General features: G+C 30.1%; 1 pseudogene across 1 annotated transcript in view; it reads right to left on the bottom strand.

The window, feature by feature from the left end:
* Positions 1-3,595: 3,595 nt before the first annotated feature.
* LOC143242285 (WASH complex subunit 5-like) overlaps positions 3,596-21,177 on the bottom strand; it is a 53,450-nt pseudogene continuing 35,868 nt past the window's right edge. The window contains exons 16-24 of the transcript XR_013022579.1: positions 20,611-20,686; positions 19,998-20,249; positions 18,635-18,817; positions 16,327-16,507; positions 15,870-15,997; positions 11,870-11,960; positions 10,598-10,763; positions 9,334-9,413; positions 3,596-4,481 (exon numbers count right to left, since the gene is read on the bottom strand). The product of XR_013022579.1 is annotated as a WASH complex subunit 5-like (transcript). The remainder of the gene's footprint in view (positions 4,482-9,333; positions 9,414-10,597; positions 10,764-11,869; positions 11,961-15,869; positions 15,998-16,326; positions 16,508-18,634; positions 18,818-19,997; positions 20,250-20,610; positions 20,687-21,177) is intronic.

Here is a 21,177-nt window from a genome sequence, read left to right as displayed (position 1 = left end):
ATCACAATACTATAACCTGGATTCTGGGCCTGCTACCTTAACTGGATGAATTTGATGACATGGTGTGGCCATCACAATTACTATAACTGACATGGACTCTGGGCCTTCTACCTTTACTGGATGAATTTTATGGCATGGTGTGATCATCACAATTATTATAACTGACCTGGGCTCTGGGCCTGCTACCTTTACTGGATGAATTTCATGACATGGTGTGATCATCACAATTACTATAACTGACCTGGATTCTGGGCCTGCTACCTTAACTGGATGAATTTGATGACATGGTGTGGCCATTACAATTACTATAACTGACATGGACTCTGGGCCTTCTACCTTTACTGGATGAATTGGTGACATGGTGTGGCCATTACAATTATTATAACTGACCTGGACTCTGGGCCTGCTACCTTTACTGGATGAATCTGATGACATGGTGTGATCATCACAATTATTATAACTAACCTGGACTCTGGGCCTGCTACCTTTACTGGATGTATCTGATGACATGGTGTGACCATCACAATTATTATAACTGACCTGGACTCTGGGCCTGCTACCTTTACTGGATGAATTTGATGACATGGTGTGATCATCACAATTATTATAACTGACATGGACTATGGGCCTGGTACTTTTGCTGGATGAATTTGATGACATGGTGTGATCATCACAATTACTATAACTGACCTGGACTCTGGGCCTGCTACCTTTACTGGATGAATCTGATGACATGGTGTGGCCATCAGAATTATTATAACTGACCTGGACTCTGGGCCTGCTACCTTTACTGGATGAATTTGATGACATGGTGTGATCATCACAATTATTATAACTGATCTGGACTCTGGGCCTGCTACCTTTACTGGATGTATCTGATGACATGGTGTGGCCATTACAATTATTATAACTGACCTGGACTCTGGGCCTGCTACCTTTACTGGATGTATCTGATGACATGGTGTGATCATCACAATTATTATAACTGACCTGGACTCTGGGCCTGCTACCTTTACTGGATGAATTTGATGACATGGTGTGATCATCACAATTATTATAACTGACCTGGACTCTGGGCCTGCTACCTTTACTGGATGAATTTGATGACATGGTGTGATCATCACAATTATTATAACTGACCTGGACTCTGGGCCTGCTACCTTTACTGGATGAATCTGATGACATGGTGTGGCCATCAGAATTATTATAACTGATCTGGACTCTGGGCCTGCTACCTTTACTGGATGAATCTGATGACATGGTGTGGCCATCAGAATTATTATAACTGACCTGGACTCTGGGCCTACTATCTTTACTGGATAAATTTTATGGCATGGTGTGATCATCACAATTACACTCTGTAACAAAACGAAGCTTCTCTGTGCTTAGTTTCACATAGAGATAATTTTTAATTTTCTAAGATGTTTTATGCTATATTATGTATAATCAGTAGAAAATCAAACTCTTTAATCTGTCAAGTGACATTGTTTTCTGTATGGAGAGTTGTCTATTTCATCATTAATTTCAAATTTATTGTTGTCGGAATCACACCAACAAGCTTAATAAATTTTTTTAAGGTTCTTATGACAGTTAGAAACCCAGAAAAATTATGATAGTTATATATGTGTTTTCATTTTGCATGTTATTAGGTGTAATATTTAATTCAAAAAAAGATGTAATGTAGTAGTACCATAAATATAAAAAGTAGGTTTGAGTTTCACTGACAGTCAACAAAAAAACGTGGTCCAAGTAACAATTATTATTTTTCATATGTATTCTTTATTATAAAAATAACTAAAATGTAAAAATTAAAAGTTATGAGGTTAGGTCAGGTAAGATAATGAAAAATAGATAATAATAATAATAATAAAACTACATATGAATAGATACATTCTATTAAACGTTTTAACTATTTAGGATAAATAACTGTGGTTTCCTGTTACATTTTGCAGTTATTCTAGAAAGTAAAATCTGAAAATTTAGATTTCTTATGGTGATGAAAGTTAGGTCAAACCATCCCAGTCTCTATTGAGGTAACATAAAAAAATATGACATTTGACAAAAAAAGTTTGATATTTATGAGAAATTGAATTTTTGACAAAAATCAAGTTTGATATTTATTGAGTTACATGAACAAATTGAATTTGAAAAGTTTGTTTCATATGAAAAGAAAGGTAATTTTAATCTTAACATGAAAACCACTTTCCATTCAGATCAGTCAACTTGTATCTCTTATAAAATTAATGATGTCTTTTGGGCTTATCACTATTGTATCTCTTATAAAATTAATGATGTCTTTTGGACTTATCACTATTGTATCTCTTATAAAAATTAATGATGTCTTTTGGATGTCTTATAAAATTTTGGGCTTATCACTATTGTATCTCTTATAAAATTAATGATGTCTTTTGGGCTTATCACTATTGTATCTCTTATAAAATTAATGATGTCTTTTGGGCTTATCACTATTGTATCTCTTATAAAATTAATGATGTCTTTTGGGCTTATCACTATTGTATCTCTTATAAAATTAATGATGTCTTTTGGGCTTATCACTATTGTATCTCTTATAAAATTAATGATGTCTTTTGGACTTATCACTATTGCATCTCTTATAAAATTTACAACAGCTAAAAATTAATATTTTATATTAATTCTCTCCTGGCCAGAAAAAGTCTCACCATTACACCTGGAATGTTGCCTTGTCACAATAGAAACATTTAACGAAACTAAGAAATAATTTATGGTATCTAGTTTCAACTTAACAGATGCAAATCATTTGCTTTTTCAACATATTTTTCTTTAAGTCATGAAATGCTCAAAATTTTGTTGTAAAAATACATCACAGAATTTTAATTTTGTGTCTCCTGCTGTTGATAAGTTACATTTCCACTTTATATATTAAGTCAGTTTCACTGTGGTTGATATTATATTCAATTTACTTGGGTTACTGAGGTATTTCACCCTTCCAACTCACATGATAAAAATATTATCAGGCCAGGTAATATTTTTACAGAGACTAGTTTATAGTTAACATACACAGAATTTATTTTCAAGAGTATATTATTTTATTTATGTGTATAGTTTAAATACGGTAAACTTACATTCAATACATTATTATTTAAGTCACTTTAATGTTTTATGTCATCTACTGTCCTTGCTAAACCTAATTGAGTTTACCTGATGTCTTGTCATAAAATGAAATACCTGTAGTTTTGGAACAAAAACAATTTACCATGAAAACATTTTCAGGAATATCCAAAGAAACTGTAAAAACTTTCAGATCTGTAGTTTGTTCCTCTAAACTTTCCCATCAGGTTCCACTGTTTATCTTTAAAGGAACATGGTCATTATCTCTTAGACAACCTTTCTCATTCTATATTGATGTCAATTGTTTATAATCTGCTCTGTACAGTTGTACTGAAGCCTTTCCTAAACTTTTTAAGTAGTTATTAAAATTGCATGCTGTGAGATCATAAAAGGGTGGGTCCAAGATCACACACTAGTAAAATCAGTGAAAACAAATGGATAATACTATTCACAATGGATGACACTTTCTTATTAAATACAAACCAATACTCTGGGATGATCAGGAGAGTTCTAAAACGTTTAATGAAGTGCAATGTTTACAGACAAGACACTTTGGAGCTACATAAAAAATACAAGTTTGAAATATTTGTCATCTGTCTTTGCAAATTACAATAAATAAACATTACAAAATTATCATGCACCAATATGAATATTTTTGAATTAGAAATTAGTGAAATACGAGTTAGAATTATGTTGTTTCCTTAAAATTTGAAATTTAGATAAATACTTGAAAACTGAAAGTTCCTCACCTGTTGTGATAGTGTTCATGTTATATTTTGGTATGTCATATAGTTTTTCTGTGGGAGCTATTAACTCATTGAACAAGTAGGAATCTACTTTCAAAAACAGTTTATAAGTGAAATGTGTATGTAAATCCAAAACCATGTATCTTACTGTACTTAAGAGTGTCATTTAACACATCATATTTAAAACATTATTTGTAATGCATGTACACTGACAATAGGCAATGTTTTGTACCTTTAGATTCTACTTATACAACTGAATGAAAAAAGTATTAAAACTGTTTGCTTGACTCGTCAATCATCTATTATTTCATCAAGCTACAAAATGCAATAAAAAATTAGAAACCCAATTATTCACTGTTTATAAGAGAAACAGGAACATTTCTCAGCTTAATTGTATAACATCAGTTCATCACTTATAATTTTAATAAATTACAACATAAGAAAACATACAAATATTGATTCATGATCTATACAACTGAAATTACCTTGTGTTTAATTCAAACTTACATCATTCAACTTCATAAAAATCAGAAACACTTACTCGTTCATGGTCTGAAGAGCACTTGCCAAATGTTTGGAGTCAAACTTACAAGTTGTGTTTAATTCAAACTTAATTTGCCTTCTCAACAACTGCATCTGTCCAACCTGGAGAACAGAATAAAAGTTGCAAATGGAGAAAAATCTAAACCAAAATTATGTTGTTATGAAACGAATAACATTTGTAATTAAAATAGCTGGCAAACATGAAATAAGCTTAATAAACGCATTTATAAAATTTTCATGACAACCAAACAGCAGTATTTTTTTTTGTTTGTTGTTAAGCTTAAAACTGTGCAAAAGGTTATCTGTAATGTGCCCACCATGAGTAGAAAGCAACATACATCTACTACACTGTAACAAAATGTTCTTCTTTTAGAGACAACCACCATAAGTTCATGCTAAATCTAAAACACATGGATTTGTTTTCTAATCTAAAATACAACTCATTTAAAGATAACTTTTCACTCTAATACTTCCCCTTTTTTTGAATATCTTGCAACATATTCAAGATACAACTTTGATCAGTTTCTTCAGAATATCTTGCAACATATTCAAGATACAACTTTGATCAGTTTCTTCAGAATATCTTGCAACATATTCTTGTAACATATTCAAGATACAACTTTGATCAGTTTCTTCAGAATATCTTGCAACATATTCAACATACAATTTTGATCAGTTTCTTCAGAATATCTTGCAACATATTCAAGATACAACTTTGATCAGTTTCTTCAGAATATCTTGCAACATATTCAAGATACAAACTTCAGAATATCTTGCAACATATTCAAGATACAACTTTGATCAGTTTCTTCAGAATATCTTGTAACATATTCAAGATACAACTTTGATCAGTTTCTTCAGAATATCTTGCAACATATTCAACATACAATTTTGATCAGTTTCTTCAGAATATCTTCTAACATATTCAAGATACAACTTTGATCAGTTTTATTCACTAGGTTAACACTGATATTTTGTGGTCCAGATTTTATAACAGAAGCACACAAAAACATGATTCAAAATTGGTAATGTTATTTCATTTACTCTACAGATTTTAGTCAAACTCTAGCTTATTTTCTCCTGTGTACTTAGAATTGTGCTACAAACAGTTCAAACTTTGTTTATTTTTGTACCAAGTAAATAACAACAATATACAAAGGTGAGAACCATAAATTTCACTATCACTGGAATAGTTATGCTAACCCATGTATTCTCAAGACTGCTGGTAAGGGTATTAAAACTTTTATTAAAATAAAGTAGAGAACAGCGTTTCAACCTTATTTTAATAAACGTTTTAATACCCATACCAGCAGTCTTGAGATACATTTTTACTTCAAGTGGGTTTCTCATCACCACTATGCTAACCCACTTCAGTTATTATAGTGTAAGCCTTACTCTTTTCACAAACTTCTATAATAATAATAATAATAATAACAAGTTAACTGGTTAATTGTGCACAATAAGAATTATAATGTAAACCTTGCTCTTTCCACAAAGTTCTATAATAATAATAACAATTTAACTGGTTTATTGTACACAATAAGTATTATAATGCAAGCCGTGCTCTTTTCACAAATTTCTATAATAATAATAATAATAACAATTTAACTGGTTTATTGTGCACAATAAGTATTATAATGTAAGCCTTGCTCTTTTCACAAACTTCTATAATAAAAATAATTTAACTGGTTAATTGTGCACAATAAGTATTATAATGTAAGCCTTACTCTTTTCAAAAACCTCTATAATAATAAAAATAATTTAACTGGTTTATTGTGCACAATAAGTATTATAATGCAAGCCTTACTCTTTTCACAAACTTCTATAATAATAATAACAATTTAACTGGTTTATTGTGCACAATAAGTATTATAATGTAAACTTTGCTCTTTCCACAAAGTTCTATAATAATAATAACAATTTAACTGGTTAATTGTGCACAATAAGTTTTATAATGTAAGCCTTATTCTTTTCACAAACTTCTATAATACTAATAACAATTTAACTGGTTTATTGTGCACAATAAGTATTATGATGTAAGCCTTACTCTTTTCACAAATTTCTATAATAATAATAATAACAATTTAACTGGTTTATTGTGCACAATAAGTATTATAATGTAAGCCGTGCTCTTTTCACAAAATTCTATAATAAAAATAATTTAACTGGTTAATTGTGCACAATAAGTATTATAATGTAAGCCTTACTCTTTTCAAAAACCTCTATAATAATAAAAATAATTTAACTGGTTTATTGTGCACAATAAGTATTATAATGCAAGCCTTACTCTTTTCAAAAACCTCTATAATAATAAAAATAATTTAACTGGTTAATTTTGCACAATAAGTATTATAATGTAAGCTGTGCTCTTTTCACAAAGTTCTATAATAATAATAATAATAATAATAATAACAATTTAACTGGTTTATTGTGCACAATAAGAATTATAATGCAAGCCGTGCTCTTTTCACAAAGTTCTATAATAATAATAATAATAATTTAACTACTTAATTGTGCACAATAAGTATTATAGTGTAAGCCTTACTCTTTTCACAAACTTCTGTAATAATAATAATAACAATTTAACTGGTTTATTGTGCACAATAAGTTTTATAATGTAAGCCTTACTCTTTCCACAAACTTCTATAATAATAATAACAATTTAACTGGTTTATTGTGCACAATAAGTATTATAATGTAAGCCTTACTCTTTTCACAAACTTCTATAATAATAATAATAATAATTTAACTGGTTTATTGTGCACAATAAGTATTATAATGCAAGCCGTGCTCTTTTCACAAAGTTCTATAATAATAATAATAATAATAATAATAATTTAACTACTTAATTGTGCACAATAAGTATTATAATGTAAGCCTTACTCTTTTCACAAACTTCTATAATAATAATAATAACAATTTAACTGGTTTATTGTGCACAATAAGTTTTATAATGTAAGCCTTACTCTTTTCACAAACTTCAATAATAATAATAACAATTTAACTGGTTTATTGTGCACAATAAGTATTATAATGTAAGCCTTGCTCTTTTCACAAAGTTCTATAATAATAATAATAATAATAATAATTTAACTGGTTTATTGTGCACAATAAGTATTATAATGTAAGCCTTACTCTTTTCACAAACTTCTATAATAATAATAATAACAATTTAACTGGTTTATTGTGCACAATAAGTATTATAATGTAAGCCTTACTCTTTTCACAAACTTCAATAACAATAATAACAATTTAACTGGTTTATTGTGCACAATAAGTATTATAGTGTAAGCCTTACTCTTTTCACAAACTTCAATAACAATAATAACAATTTAACTGGTTTATTGTGCACAATAAGTATTATAATGTAAGCCGTACTCTTTCCACAAAGTTCTATAATAATAATAATAATAATAATAACAATTTAACTGGTTTATTGTGCACAATAAGTATTATAGTGTAAGCCTTACTCTTTCCACAAACTTCAATAACAATAATAACAATTTAACTGGTTTATTGTGCACAATAAGTATTATAATGTAAGCCGTGCTCTTTCCACAAAGTTCTATAATAATAATAATAATAATAATAACAATTTAACTGGTTTATTGTACACAATAAGTATTATAGTGTAAGCCTTACTCTTTCCACAAACTTCAATAACAATAATAACAATTTAACTGGTTTATTGTGCACAATAAGTATTATAATGTAAGCCGTGCTCTTTCCACAAAGTTCTATAATAATAATAATAATAACAATTTAACTGGTTTATTGTACACAATAAGTATTATAGTGTAAGCCTTACTCTTTTCACAAACTTCTGTAATAATAATAATAACAATTTAACTGGTTAATTGTGCACAATAAGTATTATAATGTAAACCTTGCTCTTTTCACAAACGTCTATAATAATAATAATAACAATTTAACCGGTTTATTGTGCACAATAAGTATTATTATGTAAACCTTGCTCTTTCCACAAAGTTCTATAATAATAATAATAACAATTTAACTGGTTTATTCTGCACAATAAGTATTATAATGTAAACCTTACTCTTTTCACAAACTTCTATAATAATAATAATAATAACAATTTAACTGGTTTATTGTGCACAATAAGTATTATAATGCAAGCCGTGCTCTTTTCACAAACTTCTATAATAAAAATAATTTAACTGGTTAATTGTGCACAATAAGTATTATAATGTAAGCCTTACTCTTTTCACAAACTTCTATAATAATAATAATAATAATAATTTAACTGGTTTATTGTGCACAATAAGTATTATAATGTAAGCCTTACTCTTTTCACAAACTTCGATAATAATAATAATAATACTTTAACTGGTTTATTGTGCACAATAAGTATTATAATGTAAGCCTCACTCTTTTCACAAACTTCTATAATAATAATAATAATAATAATAATTTAACTGGTTTATTGTGCACAATAAGTTTTATAATGTTAGTCTTACTCTTTCCACAAACTTCTATAACAATAATAACAATTTAACTGGTTTTCTGTGGTATAAAAGCCTTAAAATACTTCCCTATACTTAATCTTTCAAACTAGAGACAAAGCTCTGTCCTGAAAACAAAGTGTCATTATATGTCTTTTGGTAAAATAAAACAGCAGGTAATCACTGAACTGAATGAGCACACAGACAGTTCAATCTGGAACTGTAGAAATAATGTCAATTGTATTTCCAACTTTACTGGAAGAAACTGTGTACAAAATGGTGTTCATCTGGAAAATAAAAATACTTTTGTCTGTTACAAGTTTACACATGCATTTAGGAAAGTTGTAGAGCTTGTCTAAAGTTTTAACATCCTTGTAAACTGATACTGTAATGTACAGTAACATTAAATGTTTATAACTCTGACATCATACTCAATATTATGTTGGTGCATGAAACTCTGATAGAAATAAATTCATACTTTGAACACTTACCTTCTGAATACTTTCTAAAAACAGAGTGAGTGATTTTGTAGCTTTTGTCATGGCCTGACCATACACTCTTGCCGGCTGACCTTCAATATAAAAAATTTTCTTCAGCAAAATAGACATACATATATGTACATACACCTTCCATATGAAATACAAAATACAGTTATAAAATGTTACTGGAGCAGGCTGTATGATCATGAATCACAGTGAAACTATGTAGTTGTGCAGTGTAGTTCTTTTATCTGGTAACTCTGCTAGAGACTAACTAACATGGACCCTGGTAGTTCTAGTATAAACTAACTAACATGGACTCTGGTAGTTGTACTATAAACTAACTAGTTACACTAGTAATTGCTTGATCTTAAATAAAAGTAAATTACAATAGCTGATGCTGGTCTCATCAGCTCACTTCCATTATGAAACAAAAGTAATGTTATTTGAAACTGTAATATAATTCCACAGATTTACTTAATGTATATAATCTCATAAAGGTAATATGAATTTAAAGATTTGTTTTGTATGTGAAATATCTTTAAATATTGATCACAGGTTTATTAAAGCTGTGGGGTGTAATGAAATTATCTAGGGGCTGATTTTGGTGTGTAATGAAATTATCTAAGGGCTGATTTTGGGACAGAATAAATATGATTAAATCTAAACAAATTAAGGAAAGTGCTTAGTGTGTCATTAGCACGTTTCTTTTTTAATAAACTAAGTACAGAACTTATGAACAGAAATATCCATCTTTAATGGAATCATAGAGATAATATTAATTTATAATCAGAGCAAGTTATTTATCCAGAGAAAATATAACAAATGAATGTGGTACAGAGTATAGTTTATTAAATATAGTTTTATTAACTTATAAAATGCATTATTTCATCAGGAGTATTAATCACAGTATCTCACAAGCTTAGATAACTTAGTTGTAGATTTGCCACAAGTTCATACATTAATATGCAAAACAACTTCTATTAGAGAAGTATAATAGTAAAACTAGATAATGCATGCCGTTACTTTATCTTAAAAACAAAATAATATAAGTTTTAGGCTATCATCGACACAAATGTGGCAGTTAACAAGAATACTCAGGACTTAAGTAAATCTTAAAAATGAATCAACAAAAATTTAGTTACAACTAAAAGAGTCCAACATACCATCCAGTTTGTGAAAAACAATGAGTATAAAGAATCATTCAAGAAATTTATACAAATTTGATGAAGTAACAAAACTACTGACACTCAATGTAGTATGACTGAAGACTTACTGACAAGACAGTGACCTCCTTTAATGCAGCTGTGAAGAGTGTCCATCCATGTCTTGTCCTTTGATACTGACTTCTCTATAGCAGCAACTATGGTTTGAAGTTCAGTGACAATCATAAAGGACAAAAGTTTGTCAAGCCCAGTCAATCCTGGAGTTCCAACACTCCTCTGGAAATGTTAACATTTGTTATTTATTTTGCTGTTATAAAAACTTTTAACTGAAAGTAGCCGAAATATATAGATCAGAATTTAAATAAATTTAATAGTAATTTATAACTTACAAAGACAATCCTTTTCACAAAAGTAGCTAAAAATACTAAATATCTTAAATAAATACAGAACTAAAACTTTTACTGATAAAAATAGATGTACAAGTTAAGTAACCTCTATGACAATAATACTTTAAAATCAATAAAATATGGAATATTATATGTGGTGTTTTTGTGCAAAGCTATACAAGAATTAGCTGTATGGTTTTCTCTAGCTTAAAAAATAAGAAATAGAAGGAAGTCAACCTACCCACCATTAACTTTGTGGCTACTCGTGTATGACTGAATAGTGGGATATAAAAACCATTCTCATACACAAACACCAAAGTACACTACAGTGCATGTTTTGTGGAATGACAGCACAAACTGTCAACCCTTGTATTTAAAGCAAGGGTATGGGCATGCCAAGCACCATTTATAGAAAGATAAATATTACAAAGCTCACCATTCAGAAAATAATATTGTTTTTCTGTTACTGATTTCTTAGATAAGCATGGAACTTGTTAGCAACTCTTTATATAACATTCTCCCAAGAATTTGAAAGTAACCAAAAAAAGCCAATTTCTTGATATAGAACTCTTATTGAAAATTAAAGACAGTAGCAGAAAGATACCAAAAATAAAAACTTGTTACAAATAAGGTAATGAAATCAACTACCAAACATCAATACATACAAGTTTAGGTTAATGAGGTTATAGGAACAGGAACTACAGTACTTCCTGGTTGTGTTTAGGTATTTATATTTCCCTCTGTTGTTCTTTTTATTCAATACCTTATTTCTACTATTTAAAAATAATTGAAACAAATTATCTTATTCCACACATTTATTGCACACAATACAGTGTATACTCCCTCAAAATAATGAATACGTATGTATATATAGAAATAATAAATAAAAACTTAATTTTCTAATACTGTTAGAAGTTCAACACACATGCATATTAATATTATAAGATATATGCTAAAACTTTTATTCACCCTACCTTAAGTTTCATCAGAACTTACCTGTATGAGAGAAAATATTCTCATGTTGATGATTTCACTGTGGGTTTTGGAATCATACCAACCACTCATCTGATCAATGTATACAGTAGTTCTGAAACAATTAAAATAATTACTGGTAATGTTCAAGTTCTTCAAATGTACAATAATTAGTTAGTAAATAACTAAGTCAGTGAAGCTTCAAAATACATTATATTGCTCACAGTTAACCAAACAAGGAATTATTGTTTCCTTTAGACAACCTTAAATTAACCCTATATATATACAAGTAAGGTCGGAGTGCAAATGTCAAGACCTTTTACAGTACGTCATTCAACTGGTTTTGTAGTCGTGTGTCATACTAGCTAAGCCTCACTATAATTTGTGGACAAATTACTTTTAGTAGATTTAAATAATTCATCTTATAAAAACAAAATATGATCAAATAACTACACTAGTATTCAAAGAATCACTAACTTACCTGGCTTTCTAACTAATCTACATGCAAGTCACTAAAACAAAAATTTATTTCTATTCAGAGAAACAGCTTAATCAATAGACTTAATATTTCCCTTATAAATCCAGGTTTTCCCTTCAATACAACTGTGAGAGTTTCTAGCTTTTCAACCACTAAAGATGCTGTATGGTAGGTGTAATACAATATGCTCTGACCAATTTAAGATGAGGACAGAAGGCAATGTCACACATAAGAAAGGATATTTAACAATTTTCTTTCAGTTTAAGGAAATAAAACATATATATAATATTACATTACAAACTACAATTGATACATCTATGATAATAATAAAAATAATAAAATAGCCTGTCTCTGTGTGTGAGAGTGACCACTCCAACAGGAAAGAACTGAAAGATCTGGAACTTCTCACACATACTAAGGGAATCTGTATGCCTAGGTATTATTTTTTAGATTAGAATTAAAAAAAACCTTTTGCCATATAACTCCCTATGCTTCCTGAAGGTCTATACAAAGTATTATATTTTTTCCTATTTCTTGTTTACTGAATGAACAATATGTGGATGTTTTCTACCAAATAATGTTGAAACAGAAAAGGTAAAAAAATTTGCCAAAAATAAACAAAATTCAATAAGATATGGGGCTAAATATTTCTTAGCCAGTTAAAGGCAACATGAAGAGAAAGAAAGGCATCATGACCTCCCAGGTCACATGGAACAGACCATCAGGATACAAGAAAAGGTTTAAATAAATGTTTGGGAAATTGACTTCAAAACAAAATGGTTAAAGAATTTTGGTAAAACACAAGAGATTTGAAAATTTTAAATTTTCTTTGCAGTTACACAATTTAAGGACAAAACAACCTGCTTTATCAAATTGGACAAACACCTAAATAGTCTGTTTTATAAAATTGGACAAACACTTGTAAAATAGTCTGTTTTATAAAATTGGACAAACACTTGTAAAATAGTCTGTTTTATAAAATAGGACAAACACTTGTAAAATAGTCTGTTTTATAAAATAGGACAAACACTTGTAAAATAGTCTGTTTTATAAAATAGGACAAATACTTAAAATAGTCTGTTTTATAAAATTTGAATGTACAATTTTGCATTTGTTTTTATAAGTTCAGGAACTGGTACTGGCAACCAATAATGAAAGAATAAAATGTTGAAGGTAAAACCACGAAGAAGTTAACTTACTGCCAACTAATGATGTCTATCACTGCAATGATAAATAATTTACAGAAAACTGATAAAATGTGATGTGAAATTACTGCAGTGATAAAGTACTAAGATGAAAATAAATAATTCTTAACTTACAGGAAAGAGTTTTATTATACATTAGTTGGCTCTATCTTCTACCTAAAGTACATTCAAAATACAAACACACACACTGCAGAATTATAAAATATGAATCTAATAACTTGAGTGAAGCTGGGTATTTTGATGTTCAATAACAAAATTGTTTAATTTAAGTTTGAAAATATACATATTGAAACATATTGATGCATGCCCTTTGTCCTGTCTGTAGTGAAATGGTTAATGAAATCTAAAGTTGGGTTTTGGCCAACATAACATAAAAGGTTCTTTCATTCACCTCTACTAAGAAAAGAAAAAGTAGACAAATCAAATTCATTGTTTTGAAAATCCAAATCAATGGCCAAAGTCCCACCCTCCAACTGTACAATGTCAAGAGAGAAGTGAGATACCAAACATTAGGAATAAGTTTAACTCCCTGACTAAATTACAACGTCAACAGAAAAGTGAGATACCCAATATCTGAAAAATGTTTGACTCTCTGACAAAATTGCAACATTAAATAAGAAGTGTGATAACCAATATCTGAATACGTTTGACTCTCTGACAAAATTACAACATCAAAGAGAAGTGTGATAACCAATATCTGGAATACATTTGACTCCCTGACTAAATTACAACATCAACAGAGAAGTGATATACCCAATATCTAGAATAAGTTTGACTCCCTGACTAAATTACGATGTCAACAAAGAAATTATGTACCCAATATCTGGAATAAGTTTGACTCTCTGACCAAATTACAATGTCAACAGAGAACTGAGGTACCCAATATCTGGAATAAATTTGACTCCCTGATTAAATACTACCTGCTGTGAAATTCTGGAGTACAAAGAGAAATAAAAGATTGAAATATCAATTGAAGCTTCAAAATTATGTCAATGATGTGACTGAGGAATCTCAGAAGAGGTATACTGAAGTTTCACAGCCATAGCTACTGGGTCAAACAAGAAATGTCAAGTTCTGAAAGGAATATGCAAACATTTAAATTCTTGTTTCAATGAAATTAAATAAAAACATTCATTACAGTATCGTGATATGCAGTGTGAGTTAACCAAAACATTCATTACAGTATCGTGATATGCAGTGTGAGTTAACCAAAACATTCATTACAGTATCGTGATATGCAGTGTGAGTTAACCAAAACATTCATTACAGTATCGTGATATGCAGTGTGAGTTGACCAAAACATTCATTACAGTATCGTGATATGCAGTGTGAGTTGACCAAAACATTCATTACAGTATCGTGATATGCAGTGTGAGTTAACCAAAACATTCATTACAGTATCGTGATATGCAGTGTGAGTTAACCAAAACATTCATTACAGTATCGTGATATGCAGTGTGAGTTAACCAAAACATTCATTACAGTATCGTGATATGCAGTGTGAGTTAACCAAAACATTCATTACAGTATCGTGATATGCAGTGTGAGTTAACCAAAACATTCATTACAGTATCGTGATATGCAGTGTGAGTTAACCAAAACATTCATTACAGTATCGTGATATGCAGTGTGAGTTAACCAAAACATTCATTACAGTATCGTGATATGCAGTGTGAGTTAACCAAAACATTCATTACAGTATCGTGATATGCAGTGTGAGTTGACCAAAACATTCATTACAGTATCGTGATATGCAGTGTGAGTTGACCAAAACATTCATTACAGTATCGTGATATGCAGTGTGAGTTAACCAAAACATTCATTACAGTATCGTGATATGCAGTGTGAGTTAACCAAAACATTCATTACAGTATCGTGATATGCAGTGTGAGTTAACCAAAACATTCATTACAGTATCGTGATATGCAGTGTGAGTTAACCAAAACATTCATTACAGTATCGTGATATGCAGTGTGAGTTAACCAAAACATTCATTACAGTATCGTGATATGCAGTGTGAGTTAACCAAAACATTCATTACAGTATCGTGATATGCAGTGTGAGTTAACCAAAACATTCATTACAGTATCGTGATATGCAGTGTGAGTTAACCAAAACATTCATTACAGTATCGTGATATGCAATGTGAGTTAACCAACTCTTATTTTACTTTTATATAATGCTAAACTAACTAAATCTTTATAAATTTTTTATAAAAGTACTGTAGAATATTTGCAGTTTATGTAAGGTTATATAAAAGCTAAATCTGTTTTACTTTTGCTTAACATTAACTAAGGCTGGAAATATTGTGCAACTTCAAACTAAATGCATGAAAACTTACTTTGGATCTGTTATTCTTAACAATTCTCTTGCTAGTCTACCAATGAAGTTAACAGATGAATTATCCAAAGCAGGGAATTTAGGTATGGGAATATTTTTGGACTGGTATACACTTTGCCAATCTTGAACCTATTAAAAGATGTTAATTGTTGTAACAATAATAAAACAATGTATCATTCTGTTATCATTTAAGAAAAATACAAATTTTAATATTTAAGTTCATAAAATAATTACTAATAATTAATAATTACTGTATTGAAACACATTTTATGAGCTTATACTAGATTTCTTTAAATTTATCATCATAGCAAGAGGAAGTTTGATTAGTTGAATATTTACTGAAAGGCTACATATTACATGTATAACTGTATTTAAATGTGTTTGAGCTTCACATAAATTATGAACTACACATGTAAAGCACATTCAAAAAATTAAAATAATTATTGCAACAATTTCACCTTGTGTCTCAAGAAAGCATTGCATTCCTGTTCTACATTGTAGTTGATAATTCTGGAAACCTCTTCTTGCCATATCTTTAAACCATAGATGCTGACATAGTCCTGAATGTATTCAAATGAACGACCGAAACCCATCCATAACTTGGCCCAGTGCTTCTAATTTAGGGACAAGGTCACTAGACTAAAGAATTCAATAATTCTTAGGAAATCATATGTGGTTCTGTATACCAAATTACTGATGAAGTTTATTAAAGTGCCACCAATATTGTAAAAAAGAATATAATGAATAGAATTATACTTCAATGTTAGATGTAGGTTTAATGTTAATTTTAATTAGAAATGGATACATACATAGCAAGTTCTAGAATAATTATCATTGGTATGGGTTCAAAGTGCAGCACTTAAATAAAACTGTAAGTCATATTCTGACAGAATATGTGATCATGAGTAGAAAGGTGGATGGTTTTTACATAACAATAAATGTCATGACTGAATGTTTAACAGTCAACCCTAAATGACATCACAAGAATAGAAAGGTGGATGGTCTTTACATAACAATAAATGAAAAATGAATTTTTAACAGTCAATAGATAGTGCAGTTATGGTGCTATGCAAATACTCTTTAAGAAAGTTTATTACACAAGTATGGACAATAAAGTGGTTATTGGAAAAACAAAAGTATGATACATTGAGTCTCCAGAAATACTAAAACACTTCCTACCATACTGTATGACAAATAAAGGAACTGGATTGTATAAATTAAATTTTCTATGTGTTACAGAACTTGTTTTATTATGACAACTTTTCTGATAAAATCATTCCTGATATGTTAAAACAGAGGGACATGTGATAGCTAACATTCTTTGCTTACTGGACATTTGGGACTAATATGACACTTGATAATAATGTATCTGACCAACACTGCTGGACTCTTGGGACCATTATAACATCAAAGAGAAACAATTAAACAAATCGTGGATGAAAACAGATCAGACAAAAAAAATCTGAAGATTTATCTGTAAATAAGCTAAGTCCATGACCAATATCACAGTCTGGAGAGAGATGCTAAACAATACATTTATCTGTGAGTAAGCTAAGGCCATGACTAATATCACAGTCTGGAGAGAAATGCTAAGAAATACATTTATCTGTGAGTAAACTAAGGCCATGACCAATATCACAGTCTGGATAGAGATGCTAAGCAATACATTTATCTGTGAGTAAACTAAGTCCATGACCAATATCACAGTCTGGAGAGAGATGCTAAGCAATACATTTATCTGTGAGTAAGCTAAGGCCATGACCAATAACACACAGTCTGGAGAGAGTTGCTAAGCAATACATTTATCTGTGAGTCATGACCAATAACACACAGTCTGAGAGAGTTGCTAAGCAATATATTTATCTGTGAGTAAGCTAAGGCCATGACCAATAACACACAGCCTGAGAGAGTTGCTAAGCAATACATTAATTTTTTTTTGACAGGAAGTTTAGTTCATTTAACTTAATATTTAGTTATTCATGACTGCAAATATTAAACTTACTGCACTTAAATTTTTATCCCATATACTTGTGCACTAATAACTATAAAAAAACACTAATAATTTTCCACAACAGAACTCTGAATTCAGTGAGATACATTATTCTTTCACAAAGTTAACAAGTTTTTCATGTCATGTTTCAGTATTATCAATTTGTTGACAAATGGCCAACAAAATACTTCCTTGCCATCAAATACCATCCTGTGGTGATTTTCATCACTGGCTTTCAGCCAAGCATGATTTACAGATATGTTTCTTATCAGAGAAGCTAACTTGCTGTGATTTGTAACAAAGGTTTCTTATTTAATATGTGAAATAATTTTGTTTTCAGTCTCAGACTTTTCATCTCAAAATATTGTGTTATTAGACTTGCATCAGTTTTGTAAGTAATCAGCAGTGTGTTGAACAAAGTGGGAAAATCTTGTACATGACAACTGGAGAAATGTAAAAAGTACATTTAAAGATAGGAGAAGAAAATTACTTATTACAGGATTGTTTTAGAGATAGTGAATGATGAATTTCTTGGAAAAAAAAAGGAAATACATAAATATTTTTTGAATGTCAAGCCCTTTGATCTAAATATATTATCGGTTATAAAGTTACTAAACTTTATTGGCTGAAGTTAGAAAATTGACAGATTACTTTAAGTAAAAAGTGTTCAGTGTTTTCAATGATAATTAAGTTTACAACAAATGATCTATAATTAAACTAGTATAATCATTTTTCTACAGTGATCTTTCTTTCTCAAGTATTTACACATATCTCACCTTTGTTTTGGGATTAAACACTAACCCTCGGTGAAGTGCAAAAGCCACTTGTTTAACTAATTCCTTACGTATTCCATCTTCCAATAACTGTTTAGGATCTAGTTGAATTATTCCGACCAACGTTCGTTTCATCATCAGTATCCCCTCAGTGAACACAGATATGGAGTGAGTTAAACAAGCTACCTGTCAAGAACATGAACAAAAGTATAACATACTAAATGCTGTGATATAATGAAACAACTGGACAATATTACAGGTAGCTGGACTGAAGAGATCAGAATAAGCGTTTTTGTGTAGCATAAGAAATAGAAATTAGATGTTTGTGGGTAGTATTCTAGAAACTTTAAATAGTTTGTGTAATTTTGATAATACTAATGAATGTTCACAAACAGGCTTTTAGAATGTAAAAAAAAGGCATGTTAAAGGATATGTGAATGGAGGCCTGGCTTGCAGTCCAAAAAGATATGCTCTGAAACTGAACATAAGGTTTATTCAAACAGTATTGTGCTAAAAAGCTGTTATCCAAGGTGCACATCTAATTAATCAACAATATTTATTTATTCACGTGGCTGACGGAGTTGTCCAAGGTGCACGTCTAATTAATCAACAATATTTATTTATTCACGTGGCTGACATAGTTGTCCAAGGTGCACGTCTAATTAATCAACAATATTTATTTATTCACGTGGCTGACGGAGTTGTACAAGGTGCACATCTAATTAATCAACAATATTTATTTATTCACGTGGCTGACATAGTTGTCCAAGGTGCACGTCTAATTAATCAACAATATTTATTTATTGACCTGGCTGACGGAGTTGTCCAAGGTGCACGTCTAATTAATCAACAATATTTATTTATTCACGTGGCTGACGGAGTTGTCCAAGGTGCACGTCTAATTAATCAACAATATTTATTTATTCACGTGGCTGACGCAGTTGTCCAAGGTGCACGTTTAATTAATCAACAATATTTATTCACGTGGCTGACATAGTTGTCCAAGGTGTGTGTTTAATTAATCAACAATATTTATTTATTGACGTGGCTGACGGAGTTGTCCAAGGTGCACGTATAATTAATCAACAATATTTATTTATTGACGTGGCTGACGTAGTTGTACAAGGTGCACATCTAATTAATCAACAATATTTATTTATTCACGTGGATGATGTAGTTGTCCAAGGTGCACGTTTAATTAATCAACAATATTTATTCACGTGGCTGACATAGTTGTCCAAGGTGTGTGTTTAATTAATCAACAATATTAAGTGGATGATGGTAACATAACAGAATTCTGATATATGAAATAGAGAGTATGTTAAAAGTAACTATAAGGATATAAAGGTAATAGTATGTGACACACCTCAAAACGTTCCTCTGGCTGTGCATAAGTCTTCAATTGATCTTTCATCAAACGAGTTGGGACTTCTTTGATCTGACTGGTCTGAAGTTGTATGATCTGAGCTAGAAGGCCAAACATGGTTTCTGGGATGATGTGTAAAACTTTCTGTACATAAGCCACTAGTTCCCCAGAATAATACTGAGATACAGACATGAGGTCAGGACTGACAGCTTGATTAATACGTAGTAAAGGAAGGTCTAGAGCTGAAGCAAGCTGTGAAACATGTTAGTATCAGGTATTCATTCACTTATATTAATTACAAACAAACTAATACATGAACTAGTGACTAAATGTAGCAAATAAAATAATCCTTTGTGATAAGATAGACATAAATAAATGTCTTATACTGACTGAAAATCATGTCAATCCATTTATTCACAATAATCTTACAACAGTAGAAAATCTGTTTAAAATTTACAGAAAACAATGGAATCTTATCTAAAATGTATGTTATAAAATGTAGGTTATAATCCAATTATCCAGTAAAATTTTCACTTTTAGCTGAATAGAGTCTTCATCAAGAAAAATATTTGCAGGCAATAACATCCTTTTCAAACAAACACACACAACTTACCTTCAGAAAGGTTGCTCTGAGTTTAATCACCAATGAAGGGTCTTTCTTGACACCTTGTTGCATGTAGGGTGTGTAACTGGAGAAAATGTTTAGTTGCAAAGAATCATCAACATAACACAGGAAATTTATACAAAGTTAAAAGGAAAACAAATATCTAGTGACATGCAGTAAATGTAATGAAAATATTTCACCCTTAATGTTGTAAAGTAGGTGAAGGAAGAAGATTCAGTTTGATTAGACATTCACCCTTAATGTTGTAAAGTAGGTGAAGGAAGAAGATTCAGTTTGATTACGCATTCACCCTTAATGTTGTAAAGTAGGTGAAGGAAGAAGATTCAGTTTGATTACACATTCACCCTTAATGTTGTAAAGTAGGTGAAGGAAGAAGATTCAGTTTGATTACACATTCACCCTTAATGTTATAAAGTAGGTGAAGGAAAAAGATTCAGTTTGATTACACATTTCCTTCTAATATTATTTTCAATTGATTATTTCAGCAACACAGAAGTAGCAGAAATGTTAATTATAAACATTAAGCCTCATAAATAAACCAATATTGCAAGCGAA

Source organism: Tachypleus tridentatus, unplaced genomic scaffold, assembly GCF_004210375.1.
Source record: "Tachypleus tridentatus isolate NWPU-2018 unplaced genomic scaffold, ASM421037v1 Hic_cluster_2, whole genome shotgun sequence".
Lineage (NCBI taxonomy): Eukaryota > Metazoa > Arthropoda > Merostomata > Xiphosura > Limulidae > Tachypleus > Tachypleus tridentatus.
Note: the sequence above shows the minus strand (reverse complement) of the source record. Positions and strands in the feature narration are given on the sequence as shown.